This window comes from Solanum tuberosum, unplaced genomic scaffold (genome assembly GCF_000226075.1).
Source record: "Solanum tuberosum cultivar DM 1-3 516 R44 unplaced genomic scaffold, SolTub_3.0 scf00027, whole genome shotgun sequence".
Classification (NCBI taxonomy): domain Eukaryota; kingdom Viridiplantae; phylum Streptophyta; class Magnoliopsida; order Solanales; family Solanaceae; genus Solanum; species Solanum tuberosum.
In genome coordinates, this window is record NW_006238953.1 from 2202151 (window position 1) to 2209508 (window position 7358).

A 7358-nucleotide genomic window follows, 5' to 3' on the forward strand; every position below is an offset into this window, starting at 1 on the left:
GGGGGGGGGGGGCAATCTGTTGAGCAAAATTCAAAACTTTGAATTTCTTTCTTCGTTTCCAATGGGAACAGTGAAAGAGATTTGAAGATCTCTGAAAATTTGGGAAAGGGAACAATGATTTGATCGATTAGGTTGCTAGGGTTATGGGTTTGCATATGGGTGACGTACAGGTTTCTTCGCAAAGAAGAAGCGGCATACGATTCTGGGTTTCTTTCTTTGACTTTTTCGCGAAGAAGATGCAGGGGTGGGATCGGATTTGGTACTGCTCGCGATTTTCTGGGTTTGCAGCGTCCGATTTACTTCGCGAGGAAGAAGAAAGGCGCATGGATTGCGTCGTGTACTGCTGATGGCGTTGGGTCGGTTTTTGGTACTGCTGTTGAGAGTATTTGGGAGTTATTGATGAATGTAATGTGGGCTGCTTATTCTAATGGAAGTTGGGCTAAAAATTGGCCCAACTTTGGTCTTAAATTGATACAATAAATGGAGCAAATATTGGTTAAAATTTAATTTTGGAAAATAACAATATAGATTACAAATTCGGCCGAGTGAAGTTAAGGACATAGCCGATTTGAATTAATTGAGGAATTTGACTAAGGTCAAATAAGACGAATTAATATAAATTAGTTAATGAGATTCTTAATTTTAACCAAATAAAATAATCAATTTTAAAATATTAACTATTAATTAATTAAACTAATTGGAAAAATTTAAAGCAAGACTAAAACCTTTTGAGACGATTTTCAAATAAAACTATAAAAATATATTTATTATTTTTAAAAAATTATAAAATTGACAAAACTTACATAAAAATAACTCGAAAAATATTTCGAATTTCATAAAAGCTAATTAATTCAAAATTATAGCCATCACTTTAAAATACACCAAAAATATAAAATCTTTTGAGATAATTTTCGAATATTTATAGGATATACTTATTTCATACATAATTATATAAAACATATATATTATTAAAAATGATAAAAAGTGATAGACTTTAAAAACTTGCAAAATATTTTTATTTTATTTTTTGAAAATTTATGAAACTAATTATTTTAAATCGTTTGAAATTGAAGAAGCTCGATGATTAATCTATAATGTGGAGGTCCAAAATTGGGTGGCAACAGCTGTCCCTCGTTTGACTTGGATTGATGAAAGAAATTCGAGGCAAATGAAATTGACGAATCCAATTTTGACCGACCAACATCTTCATCTTTAGGAAATGGATTTTGGTACGGACTTTAGGAATTATGGCCGAACCTCAGTATCAGGTTTCCTACATATCTCAGGCTATATGAGAATTCAGGCCACTTGTAGTTCGACACGCTTGATTTGACGCATAATTGTGGAAGGGTTCAAAAGCTATCTCAATATCGAATTATGGAGAGATCGGATTACTCGGGAATAAGATTTATGAGAGAATGTCGGAATACAACCGAGTTTTCAACATTGAACCCGCCTACATATCCTTAAACCTTAGGAAATCAAGTTATTTGTAGTTCGACTCGATCGATTAAAATGGAAATCTATTATGCTAGATAACCTTCAGTTCTGGAAGAGTGACAAGTAAGTCGAGTATGAAAAAGAGGCTTGCAAACTCTTAGCCATGAATGTGGCGCGCTTCACACCCATAATTAAGAACTTACACGGACATAATTTCCAAAGATCTTGGTGCATTGTCACTCAGATTGAAAAGCTACCTCTGGTAAGAGTGGAAGTTTTCCGGATGCGAAATTGAAACTGATAAACCCAAGGAAATGCCCACATGCCTTTGATAGGGGTGTGGTTTGATTGTGGTGGAAGTCTCTCCTCAGCTCGCGTCCTAAGAGTTTGATACTCCTCTTTGGACTATGTCCCAGTTCGCTGCTAAGAAAAATTCCACGTTGCGCTGCATCCTTTTTGACGTCGTCCGCGCCTGTGGTTTGATTTGAGTATTCATCCTCTCGGATGCTCTCGACAAAGACTGAGATAAAACTCATTAGTGTAAAATATAATTCAAATACAGAGATAGTGTCATTTACCATGTTGGCACTTAATTGTTCTCCTTGAATATTTAACGTCAACTTCTTTCAGTTTGACGTAAAGCAAATAAAGCATGTATCTCATATTTGCGACATGACTCTTCACTGTACTCTTCTTTTAATATCGAAGTAGTAAAATAGACTAATGTAATATGTTGATGGTTCTCTTTATGGTTTGAATATGATGTCTCTCTCGGCAGTTGGATATGCAATGGACATCTCAGCGTTTTGATATGCAATGGCCCTCTTGGCAATTTGAATATGAATGATCTTCTCGGTGGTTTGAATATGAATGACCCTCTCGGCAGTTTGAATATGAATGGCCCTCTCGGCAATTTTGAATATAAATGACCTTCTCGGCGGTTTGAATATGAATGGCCCTCTTGGTAGTTCAAATATGAATGGCCCTTTCGGCGATTTTGAATATAAATGCCCCTCTTGGCATTTTGATATGCAATGGCCTTTTTGGCAATCTAAATGTGAACGGCCCTCTCGGCATTTTGAATATGAATTGCCTTTTTGGCGGTATGAATATGAATGGCCCTCTCGGCAGTTTGAATATGAATGGCCCTCTCGACGATTTTGAATATAAATGCCCATCTTGGCATTTTGATATGCAATGGCCCTCTCGGCATTTTGAATATAAATGGCCTTCTCGGCAATTTAAATATGAATGGCACTCTCGGCGGTTTGAATATGAATGGCCCTCTCGGCAGTTTGAATATGAATGGCCCTCTCAGCAATTTTGAATATAAATGCCCCTCTTGGCATTTTTATATGCAATGGCCCTCTCGACAACTTGAATATGAATGGCCCTCTCGGCAGTTTGAATATAAATGGCCCTCTCGGCAAGAATTGCTTAAGTAAGGTAGTCGCTTCTTTTTTTGGGTATACCGCTCTGCTCACTCTCGGCGGTTTGAATATCAATGGCCCTCTCGGCAGTTTGAATATGAATGGCCCTCTCGGCGATTTGAATATGAATGGCCCTCTCGGTGATTTTGAATATAAATGCCCCTCTTGGCATTTTGATATGCAATGGCCCTCTCGGCAGTTTGAATATAAATGTCCCTTTCGGCAGTTTGAATATGAATGGCTCTTTTGGCGGTTTGAATATGAATGGCTCTCTCGGCAATTTGAATATGAATGGCCCTCTCGGTGATTTTGAATATAAATTCCCCTCTTGGCATTTTGATATTCAATGGCCCTCTCGGCAGTTTGAATATGAATGGCCCTCTTGGCATTTTGAATATGAATGGCCCTCTTGGCATTTTGAAGATGAATGGCTTTGACTATGAATGTTTTCCTTCATCAATGTTTGACGTGATGATGGGTACTTTTGATCATAACATCATTTTCATCGGTATCTAGCAACCTTAAGCAGCATATACTATTCTTTGATTTGTCAAATACCTCTTTGATCAAGCAAAGATATTAAACTCACGAATCGATGTTTGATGTATATGTTCTTCTGAACTAGTGGTTGATAAAATATAGCTCCTTTGATGATCTTATTATACCTGCATCCACAAAAAATGTTAGTTTTGGAATACTGGTCTGTATTGAATTCTTCAAGTCGCCTTGCTCCTTTCTCGTTATCTTTGGAAGTTTGGTTGATCCTCTGAATCGCAGTGGACAAAAGACAAGATCATATTTGAATTAAATCACTTGTTAGGTATAAAGCTTTGAAGAAAAATAGTTTTAAAGAAAATCTCTACCAATTAACTGTCACGACATACACAACACGAATAAAACCCTTTGTCTCAGATTTTGACATGATAGGTAGCTTGCTGGAAACTTTAGAACTCCTTAAGAATATGTCACGTTATGGCACTTGAAGTTGATTTTGATGTTCTGAGTACCCTTGATGGAATTTTTGAGGTCTTCCTCAAAAAATTTGTCCTAGCTAGATGTCTCAAAAACAAATCTGATGGAGATCACAGAAGTCATGATATCTTACAAAAAAAATTGAGATTTTCTCAAAATTATGTCCAGTTGCACATTTCGATATGATCCTTGACCCTTGTTTGTAGGAAAAGAACTCTTCCTGTAGAATTTTTTAGACCCTCACAAAAAATTATGTCCCAGTTTCCATTGTGAAGGGAAATGGAAATCTTATGGGGAATATGACCGAACCCTTGTGGCGCCTACGTATCCCGTTGAGGCAAGAATCAGGTCAAACGTAGTTCCCTTCTCGAGGATCGACAAAATAGAAAATTTTGATAAGGAAACTACCGAGGCCGACATAGGCCGCCTACATATCTCATTCTTGAGAATTCAGGTCGAACGTAGTTCAAGTACAAGAGGAATGTTTCAAAACATAATGCGGCAATGATTACAAGCATTATGTTTTGAAACATTCCCCTTGTACTGAATTGATAGCTTTGCGCCACACCCGACCGTCCATCTATGCTAGAACCAAAGCTCCTCTTGATAGTACTTTGTAGACAACATACAGTCCTTGCCAGTTAGGTGCAAATTTCTCTTCATATTCCTCTTGATTAGGGAAAATGCGTTTCAACACCAATTGGCCTACCTTAAATGTTCGAACTCTTACTTTCTTATTGAAAGCGCGAGTCATTCTTTATTGATACAACTGGCCATAACAAACGACACTCATTATTTTCTCATTAATCAATGCTAATTCCTCATATCGATCACGAACCTATTCGGCATCGCTCAATCTAGCTTCCTGAATAATCCTTGAAGATGGTATCTCAACTTCAGCTGGTATCACTGCTTCTGTTCCGTATACCAATAGATAAGGAGTTGCTCCAGTTGAGGTTCGAATTGTGGTGCGATAACCTAGCAAAACATAAGGCAAATTTTCATGCCAAGATTTGTAGTTGTCAATCATCTTTCTCAGTATCCTCTTGATGTTCTTATTAGCAGCTTCCACAGCTCCATTCATCTGAGGACGATATGCAGTTGAATTGCAGTGGGTAATTTTGAATTGTGCGCATATCTCTTACATCAAGTGACTATTCAGATTTGCTCCGTTGTCTGTGATGATAGACTCAGGAACTCCAAAACGACATATCAAATTGTTGCGAACAAAATCGACCACAACTTTTTTCGTCACAGCTTTGTAGGAAGTATCTTCGACCCACTTTGTGAAATAATCAATGGCAACCAAAATGAACCAATGACCATTTGAGGCAACAGGCTTAATCGGTCCAATAACATCCGTGCCCCAAGCTGCAAATGATCAAAGGGAACTCATCGCATTGAGCTCGTAGGGAGGTACTTTAATCACATCTCCATGTACCTGACATTTTTGGACAAATCGGTCGCAATCACTTTCCATAGTCATCCAAAAGTATCCCACCCTTAGGATTTTATTTGCTAACGTAAACCCATTCATGTGAGTCCCACACACTCCAACATGCACTTCTTTAAGCAATCTTGCGGCTTCTGCATCATCCACACATCTTCGTAACCCTAGATCAGGAGTCCTCCTATAAAGGACCTCTCCATTCAAAAAGAAGTTGTTTGCCATTATTCTGATTGTTTTCTTCTGAATACTTGTTTCTTTTTCCGGATATTCGCTAGCTTCTAAGTACTTTTTCACATCTATATACCATGGATTTCCATCCAATTTCACTTCCACATGTGAACAATGTGCTGGTTGTTCTTTTAAAACTATCTCAAGTGGATCGATATAACTCTTTTCTAGGTGTTGTATATTTGACGATATGGTTGCAAGGGCATCGGCAAGCTTGTTCTGTATTCTCAGAATGTGTCTGAACTCGGTCTTCGTAAATGATATGATTCTCACAACAGAAACGTCAATAATATGCAGAAATTAAAGACGTAAAGTAAAGATAAATAGATAGATACAAAAAGTGGAAACAAAAAGCAACCAAAGGGTATATTAAACCCAGTGACCTCGATTCGTTGATCCTATAATGAGCACCTAACTCTTACGATGACCTCAAGAGAATCAATATCCCAAGCAACCAACGTTTCTAACAAAGTTCAACAAAAGCTTAACCAAGCCCTCAACACTCAAACATGAGTTTTCAGTTTTTAAAATTCAAAATAGTCTAAGTCTAAAATGAACCCTAGCTAAAAGGGTCTAAAAGTGACCCGGAATGACAATGGGCGAGCTGGGTTGGGTCGCCAAGTGCGTTTAGCGATGCGCCGATCTGGTTGGCGAGCTTTTATGCGTGATCTTCAGCCAGGGTCACGTTCTGGAGCATTAGGTGAGCTGGGACCATCGCCTAAGCCTTTGGGCGATGCGCTAAGTGGGCCCTGCTCGCAAAAAGTGCCTTCTTCTGCAATCTTCAAGGCCTGAAAGTCCTTGCCTGTCATCAACACCATCTCGAGTACCTTCATCTTCATAAATAACCCTTGCATGCTTTGAAGGTCTTGAGCTTTGCTTCTAGTAAATGGCCTTGATGAAATCCGTATTGCATCATTCTTTCCTTCTTGAAAAGAATTTTTCCTCAAATTCGACGGATCATCATCACCAACAGTTGGAAAAAGGGACAAGTCGGACACATTGAAAGTGTTGTGCACTTGGTATTCCGGAGGAAGGGCAACCTTATAGGCATTGTCGTTGAGCCGCTCAATCACTGGAAATGGTCTATCACCTCACGGCATAAGCTTCGTCTTGCGATGGGTGGGAAAACACTCCTTGCGAAAGTGTACCCACACCCAACCACCCGGTTCAAACACGATCCTCTTACGGCCCTTGTTAGACCTTTTTGCTACATCTTGGTTCTTCTTCTCTAAGTGCAACCTCACCTTTTCATGTAGCTTTCGCATGGCTTCAGCTCGCTTACTCACATCTAAGCTTAACACAACATCTTGAGAAAGAGGAGTGAGATCTAGAGTGGTTAAGGGGTTAAAACCATAACCAATTCAAATGGAGTCATGCCAATAGTACTATGAATAACTCGATTATATGCAAACTCAACTAAAGGCAAATGTTCTTCCCACGAGGCCAATTTCCCCTGCACGACGGCACGAAGAATAGAACCTAAGGTTCTAATCACAACTTCAATTTGGCCATCAGTTTGTGGGTGACACGAAGTTGAGAACAACAACTTTGTACCAAGTCTATCCCACAATTCCTTCCAAAAGTGACTAAGGAATTTTGGATCCCTATCACTTACAATGGTTTGAGGAATTCCATGCAATTTAACAACATGCTCAACAAACAAAGATGCTATATTGGTAGCATCATCACATTTATGACAAGGAATGAAATAAGCCATCTTTGAAAATCGATCAACAACGACAAAGATGATATCTCTACCTATTTTGGTCCTTGGCAAACCCTAAACAAAGTCCATTGAAATATCAAGCCAAGGTCTTTGAAGGGTGGGGAGGGGAGTG